We start from the raw sequence: 18,630 nt of genomic DNA, 5'->3' as shown, positions 1-18,630 counted from the left end.
TAGTCAACAATAATAGTAACTAGAGATTCTTCAATACTATAATCTTTTCAAATGATAGAGTCAATTTCTTCACGTCGAGCTTGAACGTTCTCTTATACAATTTAAAATGATAGGTCTTCTTCTTACAAAATGTAAGCTTATGGATTAAATTTTATATTATAAAAAAAGTGAAATCAAAATTTTGAGTCTCAAATTCTATTTTTTTCTTTTTTCTTTTTTGGAGAATTTAGCTACTCACGATCCCAAATTACATGTGCAAATAGATTTAAAATGATTTTCTTAAATCATATGTTCGAAAGTAATTACACTCTCTCCCACTTTTTTAATTATTTTACTCTCTTTCCTTATTAATATACATAACATAACCGACTTATACATAACATTCTGTGTATATGTGGAATTTTTGTAATATATTTAAGGAGTTGAGATTTTTTGTAATATTGAAAATATAAGTTGTGTATTTGTTACTTTAGCTGAACTAGTTCTTTTCTCTCTTTATTTTTTCACCTATTTTTTCTATCTAAGTATGTTTTTGGACATGCAATTTTATGTCTATGATATGAAATTATGAGATGAAATCAACGTTTGGTCATGCGATTTCATCTCGTGATTTCATATCATGACATGAAATCCCAAATTCTTCAAAAAACATGTTTTGGGGATATCAAATCATGATTTAAGATTATTCAAATACAAAAATTAACCTACAAGTTTATATTTTGTAAAAAGAACATCACTATTTATATTTATCAACTATTTATTTCATATGTAAATAATAAAATGTATAGTTTATATTCTTACTTTTGTCAATCTTTAAATTATTTATACCTCATTTAACTATTATTTTTACGTTTAATCATGAGAAATATTCATTTTTTTTCCAATTTTTTTTTTTTTTATTAATATTATCTTCCATCCAAATAAGAACTTGAAAAAAACGAAGAGAAAGAAAATGAACAGGAGCTCCCTCCAAAAATGAAATAATAATGTAAGGGACTATTCACATATTATCAAGATTTGTCCAAAATCTAAAACAAACTAGACCTCGATGGCCGTGAATATATGTTATTTTTTAGTTTCAATTTATGTGACATAAATAGAATTTGGATAATCATATTTTTAATATGCTTTAGATATTTTAAGCTTTTGACCATGGTAAATTATATTATCCTTTATACAATTTTTAAATGATACATGTTACTCTCCCTATTCAAACTTTTGTGGAATTGATAGTCACTTATATTTAAAATAATTTAATTTTTTAATTATTGAGTATCTTTTTTCTATTCCAATTTAAGTGACACTGATATAATTCGAAGAGTTAATTAAATATTTTATATCTTTAAATTTTTTGAAAATGTTAATTGTTGTGTTTACGTATTTTTAAAAAATATATAATAGATAAAATCATTTATTAAGTATTTTAAGTTGTTAACTATTTTAATTTATAATACTTTTTTATATAATTTTCAAATAATACATGTTACTCTCCTTGTCCAAACTTTTGTGCAATTGATAGTTAATTATATTTTTAGTTATTCTAATTTAAGTTGGACTGATATAATTTCGAGAGCCAACCAATATTTTATATCTTTACATTTTTCGAGTTGTTAATTAATGTGATCTATAGTATTTGTTATGTTTTTTTTTTTGGAATATATAATAGATTAATATTTTTTTTATATTTTAAATTGTTAAATGTTGTAATTTATAATACTTTTTATATAATTTTTAAATAATATATGTTACTCTTTTTGTCCAAAATTTGTGGCATTAATATTCAATTATATTTTAAAAATAATTTAAGTTTATAATTACTGTGATTTATATTATATTTTTCCTACTTCAGTTTAAATGATACTGATAAAATTTCGAGAGTCAGCAAAATATCTTATGTTTTTTTAATTTCTTAAGTTATTAGTTATTGTGATTTATAGAATTTTTTTTGCATTTTTTTGAAATATATAGCAAATTAAAAAAAATAAGACAAAAAATTAAAATGGATAAAAAAAATAAAGGCAATGGGAAGGACCAATGAAGTTGTGTCAAAGTAGATAGATTGACCTTCAAATTATTTAAGTTGTTAATTATTATAATTTATAGTATTTTTATACATACTTTTTGAAACATATAACATATTAAATTTTTTAAAGATATTTTAGTTGTTAACTGTTGTAATTTATTATAATTTTTATGTAATTTTCAAATAATATATATTACTTTCCTTGCCCAAAATTTTTTGGCATTGATAGTCAATTATACTTTTGAAATAATTTATTTTTTTTAATTGTTATTTTTTGTAATACTTTTTCTTCTATTCTAATTTAAGTGGCACAATGCTTAGATGATCATAATAATTAATTAGGGTGATATAGTAAAATCACGATTGAAGCAACAATGTAGAAATATTTTAATGACTTATAATAACTAATTAGAAGTGAAATAGCAAAATTACCATAAAAATACTTGCGATTTTTTTTTAAGTGGACCTCATATAAGACGTTAAGTTAATTTAGCATTAAATATTATTATGTTTTTAATACTTAAATGACTTTATAATAATTTTTTAATATTTAGATGACTTATAATAATTAATTAGAAACGAAGTAGTAAAATTACGGTTGAAACAGTTGAAGTAAACATATCATAAATGTCTATTTTACTTTTTTATTAAATATTATTAATTTATTAATAGATAAATGATATATAATAATTAATTAGGGATGATATAGTAAATGCTCAACTCTCTCTTATAATATAAGAGAATATAAAACAAGTTTGTCTAGCTATATGATATTAATGCTGTGAGTGCTATATCAATGCTTGTATAATATATGGTTCCATCACATTATGAATTTTTTTTTGGCAACCCTCTTGTATCACAATATTATAATTTCAATAATAATGCAGCATCTATGAAAAAGTACAAACTAAAACTGAGGGTCTATCAGAAACAATCGATCTACCTTTGTGAGGTAGAGGTGATCGATTAAGTCTGTCGTCTGCGTATATTGTACCATCTCAAAACCTTACTTGTGGATTACGCTAGAATGTTGGTATACATGAAAAAAATAAAATATAATTTTGATCTGAGCATAATTGTAGTAAAGTATTATACTACCTATAGCTTGGTATTTTCCTTGTATAATGTAAGAAGAATTAAAGTAAATATAATGTCAGTGTCCAAACTCAAAATGGAGATATTATGTTTGGAGGATTTTTAGAAATAATAAAGGAAGGTAAATATTGAAATATTCATGTAAAATGAGTTTATTGAATTTTTTACTATAAAGATATGAAACACCAAAAATGATAGAAATTAGCAAAACAATAAAATATAGAGATTTCAAAAAGTAAAACAGATTACCTACTTATTCTCAAATTTATCACATATATAGGACATACAATCTTAAAAAGATTTGATAATCTGCTCTAAAAAAATGGGATTTTTCTCCTTGTTGATTAAGTTTTCTCTAATGTAGTCAAAAGTGAAATAATCAAAAATGAAAACCACAAAATAATTTTTTCTTAATTACCATGTGAGAAAGTGGGTAAAAGATCTCATTTCTTTCCTTTCCGTCGAATGATACGACAAATATTATCGGATTTCAAAATAGCACGATCAATATTAGTAGCGCATAATTTCATCCAAAATCTATCGTAATTAGTATTCTAAACTGCCCACGATCAACATGGTAAAATTGTTATCATGTGATCAGAAAGTCATTGGTTCAAGCTGGGGAAACAACACCTTGCAAAAATGTAAGATGAGGCTGCATACAAGAGGCCTTGTGGTTCGACCCTTCCTCGAGCCCCATACATAACAAAAACTTTAGTGCATTACGTTTTTTTTTTATAATTCTAAACTGCCCACGATCAACATGGTAAAATTGCTACTATGTGATTAGGAAGTCACAGATTCTAGCCGTGAAACAACACCTTGCAGAAATGTAAGACGATACTGTATGCGTACAAGAAGCCCTTATGATTCGACCCTTTCTCGGGACCCCATACACAGCGGAAACTTTAATGCATGACACTATTTTTTTTATATATAGCATTCTAAACTGCCCAATAATACAAAACTCAACGGCAAAAACATGCATTTTGTTAAATCAAAGAGGGGGGGGGGGGGGGGTACATTATATATATTCATCATTCATGCCAAAAAAAAAAGATCTATAGATAAATCTAGAATTAATTAATAACGTGAGCTCTCAAGTTCAAATTTCAGCAGAGATAAAAACATTAGACGATCTTTTCCCATTTCTGATATATGCTAATGAAAGGTAGAACACATCATGCAAAATTAATCTAGTATCACGTGATATTAGTCGAGGTGCATACAAGCTGACTCGAATACAGAAATTATTCCAAAAAAAGTAGTTACATTAAGAAGCATATCTTGGCATTGGACTAGCTCTTGGTGATCTTGGAAGTTCATCAACCCTATTTCCAAATGAATCATAATATATAACACCAGAAAATTTTGGTGGTTGACATTTTTCACCTAACATAATTGCCTTTTGCCATAGACCTTCTTCTCCGGCTACTTCTCCGGTACGATGACCGGAATCTTCATCGATTTTTTTGGTCATGTTAGTTGGAACAATTTTGGATTCATTACTAGTTTTGGACATGGATTTTTTTGAAGTTTTTTTTGCATGTTTTGCACATAATGCTACAAGTGCTATTATTGAAAGAAATAAACCAATTGATAATGGCATGGAAGTATATAAATTATCACCATTAATTCTTGGTAATATTGGACGAACCATTTTAAAGAAAATTAATTAGGGTATTTGGATATTTCAAGTTGGAAGAAAAAGAAGCTAAGGGTGATGAAGAAGAAATTAAAGAAATGGAGAGTTTTGAGATATTATGAGTATATAAATGGGGGCTGGGGCGGGGGGTGGGGGTGGTTTTATTTTATTGAAAATAAATTTTATGTATGATAGATAAAAAAAATGTATCTACAAATCACTTAAAAGATGCTTGGAGGTAATTAAGTCTTTGTACAAACATTAATTAATAAACTTAAAAAATGGAAAGTAATCTCTTATAATGGGTCAAGATATATTGATAGTATAATTAAACTTTAATTTTATATCATTAGTGCATATAATTTAAACATTATTTTATTATTTTATGGTGTAGTGATTTTTCAACCCTAATTGTGGCAGTTGCAAGGTAGGAGAACAATTTTCAACTTTAATTTTGCATTGGAATTATTTTAATGACTCAATCATTAAAACTTATGAGATTTTATATATTTGTTTTCAGATTTTTATGATTAGGTAAGTCAATTCAAAAACTTACAAGACGAAAAAAAAACTGTATTTAAAGAAAATATTTTTTTTGTTTGTTTCTTTCAAAACTTTATACAAGTAAGTTGAACAACTAATGATTTTTTACTAACTCGTGTTTTATTAATTAATGTATTTATATTTTTCAAATTTATAGTTTTTACTAACTCAAGACTTTACTAAATCATGTTTTATTAATATATTTTTCAAATTTATAGTTTGACCAATTCAAGCACTATTTTCATTGTTGAAATCATTGAAGACGTGTGTATCAATATTTAAGTTTGGATTGGGTCAACATTATATGATAGATTTGTTCATTTATTAAGTGAATAATATTCCAAATATCATCAAAATTAAAATTCACCTACTTTCATGAAAAAACTATTCTAAAATTTATTGACTTCATATATTCTTTATGTACGGTTAATGTGAATCATTTTTTATATTGTCAGACTCAAATCATTCAAATTATATTTAGATTAAAGGTATGCCTTCTTAAAATGTGAGATTTGAAATCTTAAAAATAAGGTATTGTAGTTGTACTATAGGTAAAAATAAATAGTACAAATATTATTTAATAATCATAGTTTATGTTAATTAAATTAACTTTTTAATGTAATTAATAAATAATTAACAACTACTTACCATCTTATTATGGCTGATGATCAGGAGACGGCTTGCAAAAAGGAACTACTAATAATTTTTACTCATAATTTGAACTAATTAAGTTTTTAACCTAATTAAGGTTTTAGGTTAATGTAAACTATTTTTTTAAGCTAGATCGAGCATTGCAAATAAATAAAAATATTATAGAGATAGATACTCCTCCATTTTTAATTTAAATTAAGTTATTGTTCGAGCATTGGACGTGGAATTGTCTTTGTTAAGGAAAACTTTACCTCCCACTGTTAAATTTTCTGACGCAAATTTAGATTTAATAATACGAGTATTGAAAACAAAAAATAATATTATATGTATCCCTTTCTAATTTTTTTTTTTTTTTTTTTTTATATATATTCCAGCATAACGAGATGTTTTCTATTCTCAAAAATTACAACTTATAGAATATTCTATATTTAAGAGGTCATAATAGTAATATAGTAGACTTAGTGGACGTTTGTTTTGCTAATCATGATGCATGTATTATAATAAATTAATTTACACAAATTTTATGTGATTCTACGTACGTGCATCCCATGATAAGAAATTGACAAGTTTTATAATAATAATAATAATTTCTTTCTAAATCGTATAACATGCCCTCCAACATCATCCCCTCAAATACAAATACTGTATACAAAGCACATGAAGAGCTAAAACTCTAAAGTGTTAATTTGGTACGAAGGATAAGTGATAACTAATTGTTGAATTAATTTTAGAATGAGTTCATCCCATGTATATTTGGTTGATATAAAATCATGAATAATTTATCTCAGAATTAGATATTAAAAAATTATAGTGATTTTTATCCCACATTGAAAGTGATATGTGATTATCAAAAAATTAATTTTAAAATAATTAATTCCAGAATAACTAGTTCCCGATCAATCGAACCCTAAGTGGAGTACTTTTCTTCTTGTTTTCTTTTTTTAATAAAAAATTATTATGAATGTTTGACTATCCACGTGTCAAGATCAGAGAGTGGTGAGTCTGAGATCATATATTTTATTAATATGCAATTATGTCACTTTTTTTTTCTTCTCATATTGTTGGGGAAAGGGTTAGTTTTGCATTTTTGTGTATGCAAATTTCAGCAAACATTGCCTTTCGTCATTTTTTTTTAATAATTGTGGTGTCTGAATAATTTTACATATTAATCTTTAAATATAATAAATTTAATATTTGAGAAATACATTAGATAGTGAAGAATATATCTAATATTAAGACTAAAATGAGTAAATAATTAAGTTATTCATTAATTTTATTGAACATCACAAAATAAAAAAGTGAAACCGATGAGTATTAATTATTATCTGGTTGTTAGGAGAAAAAAAATCTTTTTGTCATTGACTTTCTACAAAACACTAACTAAAGCTAATTTTGAAGCATAGTTAAAAATTGAGTAAATTTAATACTTTTTTCAAAGATTGATAAAAGAAAAAATGAGAAGTAATCTTTTATCTTTAATTAAAGATTTTGAATTTGAATTTCGTTCGATATAAGATCACCCTTATAAAGGAATGCTACAACTCTCAATATGAAACTTTTCGACACGTATAAATTCAAATATAATTGAATCTGAATACAAATACCGATCGGTCGTTAGAACGAAGAAAAAAAAAGTTGTTAGAGTTTGTGACCCAAATTCTGTTGATTCGGCCCTGAAAAGTTCGCGGTGCGACCCATGTTTGTGATTTTTCTTGGGGTCTGTGGTGGTAGCCTAGGATTTATTTGTACGTATGTATTAGTAGGTCGTTTTTAGATGTTCAGAAAATATGTCATTCTTCTCAATGTATTCTCCATCCATTGTATTTTTGCTTGTGATTTGCTTATTTCTGTCCCAACTTAACAAAAGCAATGATCATCTTCTTACTTCTAAAATCCAGACAATTTCTTGGGTAATTAACAACACTTAGAAAAAGATATTTCCCTTTAATTAATTTTCTCAACCAATGAGAAGGTTAAGTGTCAATTAATTAACTTTCTAGCTTAACCATCATGAGGAAGAACTGTGGGACAGAAAGACAATTATCTTAGTTTCCTTTTTGTTCCTTTATAGTATAGTTCATTCATTATACCTTTTTTAGCTAAGAAATTAAAATGACACCTACAAATATCTTTTGTTTTTTAATTAAAAGTTTCTTATGTGATGATTTAATCACGTTTCCTAAAAGAATCATATAATAAAAATAAGGAAAAAAGTCAGAAATATACATAAATTTTGGTAAAATTTATTGTAACACGCCTCAATTTTGCGGGGGTCTTATGATCTCCTCGATTATTTATTACCGTATTTCTGTGGCATATATTTATCCAGCTGAACCATTTCAGATCCTTATGTGTCAGTGCGCGTGCATTCACCCAGGGGTCCAGCTAGACAAATAGATGTTACAGAAATACGGTAATAAATAGTCGAGAGGGGACAAAGGACCCCCGCAAAGTTGAGGCGTGTGATAGTGTCACAATCCAAATGGCCATGAGTGGCACCCACACTCAATTTTTCAGTGGGAGGACCATCTAAATCAACTATTACCCAATCACTTAGTCAATATTAAAATGATATTTTCATAAAATCATCTTAACGATAATAATCTAAAGTTCATCATTAGTAATGCGGAAACAAAATAATCTACTTACCAAAATTTTCAAGACCCGAAAGTCATCGTACAAGAACTACTAACAAAGATCATGTCTAAAGAGATACAAAAAAAATAAAGTAAATAAAGAATGTTTCATTGCCCGAAAGATGGACAAGAACAAATAAGATGACCCATGGCAGCCTGAAGACGGAGTGCTCACACTTGGATCAAGAGTTGCTATCAAACTCTGGAGGTGAGATCATGTATGAGCATCTAGAACAATTTCTGCACTCAACAAAAGAAGAGTACAAGGTAGTATCAGTACGAACCACTATGTACTAGTAGTTATCATAGTCTAACTCATGACTTAATAACATGTACGCAACTTGATACAAGCATGAAGAGCACAAAGAGTACAAGGTCTTGTAGAAGGTTTAAGTTTCAGATTTTTCAAGTGATTGAAGATCTTTTTGAAGCCTTTTTAAAACCTTGTCCAAGTGAAGAAAGGAAGAGGGTTCTCACACTCAAGAGGTGCCTCAAGTGAAGGTTAATGGAAACATTTTACACTCCAAAATGACACTCAAGAGGCGCCTCCTTTAAGCTCTCATTAAGGATATTTTTGTCATTTGGCATGTAATAGTATAAATAGACCATTTTCTCACTCTTTTCATTAGATTTTGATGAATTGAAATTGAGTGTTACTCTTAGTGTAGTTTCTTTCCTTAGTGTAGGGCTTGAAAAATCCATCTTAGCGTAGGTCTTAGAAAAGACATCAAAACTTGAGAGATTAATACATTTGATGGATTTCAGTTGTGTTGATCAATTGGCAAGAAAGGTGTGATTGAGGAGTATGAGTCTTTTGGTCCACCTAAGAGGAAGGTTTGAGCTTCTATTGGTGAGGTGTGATTGATGGTTTGATACATCATCTTTTGTTAATCACTTGGTAGGAGTAAAGGTCTTTCTATCTATCTTTACTTTATGCATCTCTTCTTCATCTCCCTTTCTTCTAGTTACTGTTTTTTATTTCTTTAGGCCTTAATTTCATTTTAGTAGTTGATTTTTATATTATTTGGTATCAAAGTCTTGCTTAGGGTTGTTACCACAACTCTAATCCTTTGTTTTAGTGTCCTTATTAAGAAAATCTCAACAAAAAAGAGTCAAAAAATCTGAAAATCTCAAAAAAATTGTGTGTTGTCTTGTTGTTGGTAGTAGATCCGATTTCACAACTTAGATCTACTAATTTTTAGCTTTTTTTGATAGTTTCTTGTGTTAGATTCTTGTTCTCTAACACCTAGGGAGTCTAGATCTACACTTGGAACAAAATTTGGTTGAGTTTAAGCTAAGAACCTCCATGAATATGGTGTTTTTTTGAAGTTTTTAAGCTAGATTCGAAATTGGGCTTGTGATTTAGACGAGTTTTATGGTTGATTTTTACATATTTGAGTTAAACTTGGCCTAAGGAACCTAGATCTACAAAAAAAATCCAGATTTGGAGTTCATTTGGTTAGGAGTCAAACTTTGGTCAACTTTTAAATATTCATCTTGTTCTTTCATGTTCATCAAGTCTTGCTAAGGAAGAATATTCAAAGAGCGTGTTTGATCCAAAAAAGGAGAAGGAAGAGAGTGTACTTGGTGTTTGTGAAAGAATATTCCTTGGCATATTCATCGTCATCCAAAAGAAAGAAGAGACAAAGGGAATAATCAAGTACAATTGAAAGTACAGTGGGGGACCAATCCATTTTGAATTCATTTGAAGCTCCAAAAGGGTTCCAAACCTTCAATTTTTCCCTCCCAAATGAAAATTCTTCTTCTCCAAGGGTGTTCTAGGCTGAGACTTGAAAATTTTGGGTGAAAATTTTTGAAAACTCAACGTCCAATCATTGAATGCCACGCATCATAGCTCAACGGCCAAATTAAGTTCTTAGTTAGATTTTCTAGTTTCTAATTGTTGTTTCTAGTTTCAATTTTGTTGGTTCTATCACTAATTAGCAAGCTAGTAACTACCTACTAGTTTGGTAACTAGATTAAAGTCCGTTTGTTTTGCGTCTTCAATTTTTTTGTGTTTTTCTCGTTTTCAAATTCGTAGTGGTTTGTTGGTTCAAGTCCGTACATCATTTTATTTGAGTCATATCAAACAAAAATTGATTCTGGACCAAATAATATTCACCACTCATTCACTTGCCGAGTATTGCCAAGTTTTCAATACTTATGAAACTAAGTGTGAGGTAAGAAACGAGTGTGAGAGTGGTGAGGCCTTTTTCGTTTTGTAGGTTTTTGCCTTTGCTGTTTTTTTTGTTCTTTTAGGTACATTTGTCATGGGATCCGAAGGTACTACTTCCCAACCTTTGAGAAATTATGCTATTGGAGCCTTGATGGCTCGACTTGAGGCCTTGGCCCGAAAAATAGATGATAATAATGATGTTTTAAGGAGTGATATAGATGCTTTTAGGTGAGATATGAAGGGTTATGTGGGATTAATGAGGGGTGACATGACTAGAATAAAAATGGGGGTTGATAGACTATGTGTACCAAACCCTCCACAATTGAACCAAGTCCAACAAAAAGGACTTGGTACTCAAATTCTACCCCAAAATCCGAACTACTAAATCCCAAACCCAATTAACCAAAGACCTTATCCTTCTCTCCAAATGCCATAAAGCCGAAATCTTCCCATCCAAATAGAAGAAGGAGAGGAGTTATAAACCCAAGATGATGAGGCTAAGCCTCAAAATGGAGAGAAAATGGATGGTGAGATACAAGGAGGATGTGAAGGAAGGAGGAAAAAGGAAAGGGAAGCCACAGGTAGTGAAATTAAAAGGGAAAAATAACACTTGATTGTGGATCTTGTCCACAAAGGATCCTTGATATTCACTAACCCAAAAACTAGCATTTTTCCTAGTATTTTATCTTCTCATGTGCAGGTTCAAGACCCTAGAATTCTCAAGGAGAAGCCCAAGGAAGTTCCCTTCAAGCCCTTGGCCGAAAATCCCAATTTTGGGATAAGTGATGAAGAAGTGAGTTCAAAGGGAAACCTTGAGATATTCCCTTGTAATGTTGAGCATGAAGGCTGCCATGATGCAAAACCAATTGAATAACACACTTTCCATGATCTACAAGGTAACAAAGCTATCTTCTACACCCCCAGAAACTTGAATTGTTATGATGTGGCTAGTAGTGGCCAAAGTGGTGTAGTTTCAGATTTGCTTAGTGAAGAAGTGTATGAATCTTCCTTTTGTGATACTCTTGGTGTTGTTAGGTTGCATAAGTACCAAACTCTTGTTGTGAGTACGCAAACACTAGTTGATCCTTTAGATGACAAAATCAATTCTTTTCGTAAGAATGATTTGTGTCCATCTAGTGCTAGCACTTATAACTTGAATAAGGTTTCATTACCAAGTGACAAGAGTATTTACACACTAGTTGAACCTTGTAAAAACCAAGGTGAGTCTACGTTGGTATGTGAGTTGCTAACAACTAGTGAGGGTGTGCAAAATAATCAATCGGGTGAAGTTTACCTTGAATTGCTTGAATATGTAAGAAACCCGGATTGTGATTGTTCTTGTGAACATGTTTTTGTGTGTGTTCCCTTTGTTGCTCATGGTGATTTATATCTATGTGGGGATTACTCTCTTAAAATAGAAAGTGGTGCATGCTTAGAAATTCCATCTATTTCTTCTTTGTGGGTTTCCTATGTTAAGCATCCTAGTGGTGATGGACTTGGAACTAGTGAGTACTTGCATAAGAGCGCCATAGTTGAAGTTGATTTGTGTGATACTTTTCTCTACTCTCTATTTGCCTTTGATGATATGTATGCTATTGTAGAGAGTATGTCTTTTAGATTGGGCGAAGCCTATGGGGAGAAAGAGTGTTGTCTAGATCCATGTCTAAGGCCACTCTTTCCATTTGACCTCGGTGCCAAATATCGATATGATGATGCTGGCCCACCCAACTTGTTACTTCGTCTACATGACAAGCAAAGTATTATTCTTGAAAACCCGAGGGCAAATGTGTCATTGTCGTTTTGGGATAATACTTCTAAATGTGCATCCTTTCTTGACACATTTGTGCTTGAATTGAATGAATCCCAACTTGTGGATGCCAAATTGATGTTTAACTTGAAAGAAGGAAGTCATATGTGTTTAAATGACTTGATTCCAACCTTATGTGCTAAACCTATTGAATCAATTAGCATTCTTATAGATGATAGCACCTTGGATGATGCCTTTACACTTGATGCCTTCCTATACTACCTCTTTTCTTATGATGATATCCATGCAAGTCTTGTATTTGTTTTATGTAGGGGTAGGACATTTGTTTGTTGGTCTACTTGGAGTTACAATGCTATATGACTTTTGTGGACCTTTGTAGTTTCCTTACCTCTTGATGCTTGCCTTAGTCGTGTCCTTTGTGATGTTTGTGGTAGGTGTTTCCTGATCATAACAAATGATAGTTAGTTGTATTTCAAATGTGTATCTCCCTGGAGTGTTTCTTTGAACTTGTCTGTTGAAAACCATGACATTAACCTTGTTCATAGTGACCTTGTATATAGCATAGTTATGTGTAATGTCTTGGATAATTGTGAGTTGGATCCCTAAGTAAAAGGGATGATTAGTCTCGGCTTATGCCCTTGGTTACTTCGACCCTTTGATCTCGGTGCATTCTTGAAGTATGGGAGGGATAGCCTCGGATTATGTCCATCCATTTTTTATATTGATCCTATTAACTTTCTTTGTGTTATTTATGCTAAGTCTTTCATGTCACAAACAAAGGACCCATGGATGTATGTCAAGTGTGAGCAACCTTGGCTTATCTATATAACTTGTGGTACTAATGCTAACCTCCTCCCTTGAGGATTGTGTGATTGTTTTCCTTTTCTTTGGTTTTACAGGGTGCGAATTTGAGGACAAATTCCTTTTAAGATGGAGTGGATGATACAAGCATGAAGAGCACAAAGAGTACAAGGTCTTGTAGAAGGTTCAAGTTTTAGTTTTTTCAAGTGATTGAAGACCTTTTTGAAGCCTTTTCAAAACCTTGTCCAAGTGAAGAAAGAAAGAGGGTTCCCATACTCAAGAAGAACCTCAAGTGAAGGCTAATAAAGACATTTTACACTCCAAAATGACACTCAAGAGGCGCCTCCTTTAAGCCCTCATTAAGGACATTTTTGTTATTTGGCATGTAATAGTATAAATAGACCATTTCTTCACTCTTTTCATTAGAATTTGATGAATTGAAATTGAGTGTTACTCTTAGTGTAGTTTCTTTCCTTAGTGTAGGGCTTGGAAAATCCATCTTAGTGTAAGTCTTGGAAAATACATCAAAACTTGAGAGATTAATATATTTGATGGATTTCACTTGTGTTTATCTATTAGCAAGAAAGGTGTGATTGAGGAGTATGAGTCCTTTGGTCCACCTAAGAGGAAGGTTTGAGCTTCTATTGGTGAGGTGTGATTGATGGTTTGATACACCATCTTTTGTTAATCACTTGGTAGGAGTAAAGGTCTTTCTATCTATCTTTACTTTATGCATCTCTTCTTCGTCTCCCTTTCTTCTAGTTGCTGTTTTTTATTTCTTCAGTCCTTAATTTCGTTTTAGTAGTTGATTGTTGTATCACAACCTAAATCAAATGACAAGTAGACAGGCATCATCACATAACAAATTCTCGATGAATCAATAATACAATAATAACAGGTCAAACAGTGCTCACAAACAAGCGACATAACCATCAAGAGTATCAACCATACTGTAAACATCCACAGAATCAACACAAATATGTACACACATGCTATGGGACTTATTTTTTCCCAAATAGTCAGGACCTGTAGGGAATAATTTATGTTCATGTACCGTACCGGCGTGGTATCCGATCCAATATAAATATAAATGAACTGGCGTGGTACCCGACCCAACATAAATATAAATGAGTATTATCAATATCAATTTACACAACCTCACATCATACAACACAATGTACCATGTTTTCAAGTACACTTAAAGTCATAAGACAATTCCATCAAGTCAATTTCCAATAAACATTTATACACGAATCAACAATCCAAACATCAACGATTTCAAGCATGTTCGAATACCAATCCACAAGTATGCAATTTAGGAGCATACCCACAATTAAGTCGAGTCTAAACTCTAATTAAACCGTAACCTACCTCAACCGAAGAATTCAAGTGCAAGCTATTTTGCAAGGGCCTTGCCCTTCCGTTAAGCTTCTGAATGATTTAAATCTGTCCAAACATATAATCCCCATAAGAGTACTAATTTAACGACATCCGTTTTATAAATGCTTACTCTAAAAATTCTAAACCTGATAAGTAAATGTCATATTATAACTAACTTTATCCAATCTCCTGTACATCTCTCACTATTAAATCAATTCAACCTAATTGTAATAGTATAACAACGAATAGATTTCCAATCAATATCATGACATTCCTAGTTGGTAACTGCAAAAGAACACTTGTTCCAAAAGAAGCTTCCCTTGGGATTGTTTTCCCAGGCAATTTTCCTTTTTTGCGCTTATACGTTTTTCTCTGTATTTGATGTCAAGTTGGATTGGATTTCTCCCTTGGGTGGACTCCATATGGGGATAACTTGTAACTTGTAAAGTCTAGGAATAAATTCTTATTAAGTAATCGGTAAGCTGATATGCCATTACTGGGTTCCATCCTATGGCAATTATTGACTCGGGAATGACCGAAGTCGCTTCACTTCAAAGTAGAGGTTTGTGGTAACGGTGGACGGATAGATCAGGTCCAAGGCCTAAGTGCCTAGGTTGAAGTGGTAAAAGTCGCTGCCGATGGAGTTCCAGCTGCCAGAGTCTTCGATAAGAAAGAGGCGTCTGAGTAAACAGAAGTGAGATCTTTCTCTTATATTATATAGGCTATTTTGCCTTGAAATCCCATTCTATCCATCTTATTCTTCTGTGTAAGTAAAGACTAGCAGGGCATTCTCTTGCATCAATTCCTCTCTCAATCACGATGAAATCTAAGAGCTTGCTCGAAGACAACCTTTACTTTTTAGTAGTAACCTTTCCTATCCTTTAGGCGGGGATAGGTTCATAGGAGGACTTAGTTACATAGGAAGGAAAGGCTTAAACTAGAAGGGATAAGAAAGGGAATTACACTATATCTTGGCAATGGCACTCCAACAAGCTCGGCAGGGAGAGAAAGAAGAGAAGGAGAAGAGGAAGTACGACGAAAAGGGTATGAAATAGGTTTCTTGTAGCGATTGTGATTGCTTATTTGGTTGGGATTACCAGCCTGGCCAAAGAATAAGATAAAAAGAAGAGTTCCCGCCTACGACTACATGCCCATTAAGAGATATACCTGGAGTCGAGCTAACTGCATAGGCAGAGGGGAACTTTCCTAAAAAGCCTAATAGTAATTAACCGCATTAGAAACAACGAATCACACTCTGAAATGAGGTTCCCTCCCAATAGATGTCAGGAGGGAGCAAGGCGTGATTGCTCTGTCATCCTCCGACCGCCCCCCTTTCCACCTCGAAGTAGTGGTGTTGGTGTGTCTCGTACCAATCATTCCGGTCAATCCCTTTCCTGAACCATAGGTAAGGGATGACAGGAGATGGCCCCTATAGCAAAATAAGCCAGCCCCTCATTTGAGAGAGTAAATAGAATAGTATCGGGCTTATGACAGTCTGACTTTTGAACGACTTAGCAACTACTAAGCTCCCGCCCACCCCCAACTAATTAGGGTAAAGTGTTCATTTATACCTTCAACAGCACCGAGATATTGGCCCATGACCATGTTTACTTCATCTTCAAGAGAAAGCATCCTGGCTCTCAGGGCCTCAGGCAAGCCTGGATCCTTTCCTACTTCCTTAGTGATTCCAAGAAGATGCTTCAACCCTGTTAAGTTTTAGCTGGCTATCACGGTCTAATAAAGATTTCCAATTTTGTTTTGGAATATTTTCATTCGGGATTAGAACGACCTATATTGTAAGGGAGGAGAGAAGGTAAACCAGGTTCCTTTGGTCGCCTTGCCCGTCTAGTCGAGTAGCTTTTGCTCCTTCCTACTTACTTTATTATAATATAAGCTTAAGCTGCTACGTGGCCTATTGGGAGCTTTTTAGTCATAGTGGGAGCTTTCGAAAATCACTTAGCAGGTCAAGATCATAGGAAGAGGGAAGAACAAGGGAGAAGATCTTATTTAAAAGAAGACGATTCCAAAAGAAAGTCAAAACGGGGAATAGGATGCCTTAAAGGTAAATAAGAAAGATCCTAAATAAAAAAGAAAATAGCTATGAAACCGATTACAAAAATACCAGTTATAGTACCTATTATCCAAAGAGGAATCCTTCCAGTAGTATCGGCCATTTACCCCACTTCCCTCCAGATTTCATAAAGTGGTCATGATTGAGACACAAACAGCCTTGGATAATTGAATTATGAGATGCTTCCGAACGAGCTAAGAGAATCTTATTTATTCTCTTTCATTTTGTTAATTGAAGAAATAATTGGAAAATAAAAAAGCAAGTACAAAAATGAGTAATAACCCCCAGTAGAGACTGGTACGATGAAATTCAACATTTTGTTTGTTCGGGTTTGATTGTGTCGTAGCTCTATAATCCGGATGTTCTTTATCATTGGATGAACTATTGATATTGATCCCTAAAAAGAGATGGTAGGTACAGCTAGGCCGTGAACAACCAACCATCGTACTGTAAAAATTGGATAGGTTCGATCTATAGTCATTAGGGCCTCCTAAAACGATCGACTAAATTCATCGAGTTGTTCCAAAGGATCAAAATGGTCAATTATTAATGAAATTACTTGTCGGCTCTCTGTAAAATACTCGTTTGGCTGAGGGCTTCCAAATACATCGTAAGGTAAATCAGTGCTGACAAATAACCAACCCGCAATGAATAGGGAAGGTATAGTAATACTATGAATGACCCAGTATCGAATACTGGTAATAATATTAGCAAATGAACGTTCTCCTGTGCTTCTAGACATGCTGAGCTCCACATATTCTTGTACAGTCAAAGAGGATCGATTCCGTAAAAGATGAGATCAGTAAATGACAATTCATTGAAATTTAATCTTTGTGAGATCGTCGATATTGTACCGAGGGCGTCTTTAGAGTATACCGAATCAGTATAACTATCCTTTTTCTGATACAGCAACGCAATTTGAATTAGTATCAAAAGTAAGTACTAAAATAATTTCTTTTTTCCTTTACTTGTTGATGTAAACCCATCTTCCATTCAATAAAAAATTCTTTCAATTCAACGAAAGAGATTCTCATATTCCCACAATTTAAGTAGATGCGAGATATAGAAATTCTCTTTTCGTAGTTGTGGAAGCCGTTTTGTTGTTGGAATCCTTTTTTTAAATAAGAAGTTAATGGTCGAGTAAGAAATAAGAGTAGTAGATCATATTCGATGAAAGAAAAATAGAATAATTGGAATTCATAGTTGTGATGCATTATTGTGGATCTCGATCCAAAGGTTCTTTCTTGATCTAGCTACAAGGATGGGGTAGCGTGGAAGGATAAAATGTGTAACCTAATAGAAATTACTAGTTTTAGAATCTAGTTGGCCAAAAAAAAGATTTTATGAAGCGATTGTGTGATAACTTTTTCTTATTCTCCATCATTCAAGATATTATGTGAATTAATATATTACTGAATCTAATGAGTTAAACTTAAATTAAAGTAAAAATAAAAAGTTTTATAGGGTAACTGTTCGCTTTAAAATCGAAAATGGATTCGATACAACTCAACAGAATCTAAGAAATGATCAAATTCTAAAATCATTTCTATTTTGATTCTATAAAAATTCAAGTTTCATTTTTGAATGAAGTTAGACGATACAACTCTTATTAGTTTAATAGTTTACCCAAGAGTTACTCAATGAATCGGTTGATTGGAATTGCAGGATGGATAGATGTTACAGATGATGAATCAATTTCTTTTATATGTCTGGCACTTTATCTTTGTTAGTGTTGTCTACCTATAATGATAGATGAATCAAAAACTTTTCATTCAACTTATTCTTCCAATTTCAATTGAGATTTTTGTCTACCCTCCTATTTTATTTTTATTTTTCAAAAT

General features: G+C 31.8%; 1 pseudogene; it reads left to right on the top strand.

The window, feature by feature from the left end:
• The first annotated feature begins 15,695 nt into the window (after nucleotides 1-15,695).
• Nucleotides 15,696-18,630, top strand: part of LOC124888584 — a 15,367-nt pseudogene continuing 12,432 nt past the window's right edge.

Source organism: Capsicum annuum, chromosome 11 (assembly GCF_002878395.1).
Source record: "Capsicum annuum cultivar UCD-10X-F1 chromosome 11, UCD10Xv1.1, whole genome shotgun sequence".
Taxonomy (NCBI): domain Eukaryota; kingdom Viridiplantae; phylum Streptophyta; class Magnoliopsida; order Solanales; family Solanaceae; genus Capsicum; species Capsicum annuum.
Note: the sequence above shows the minus strand (reverse complement) of the source record. Positions and strands in the feature narration are given on the sequence as shown.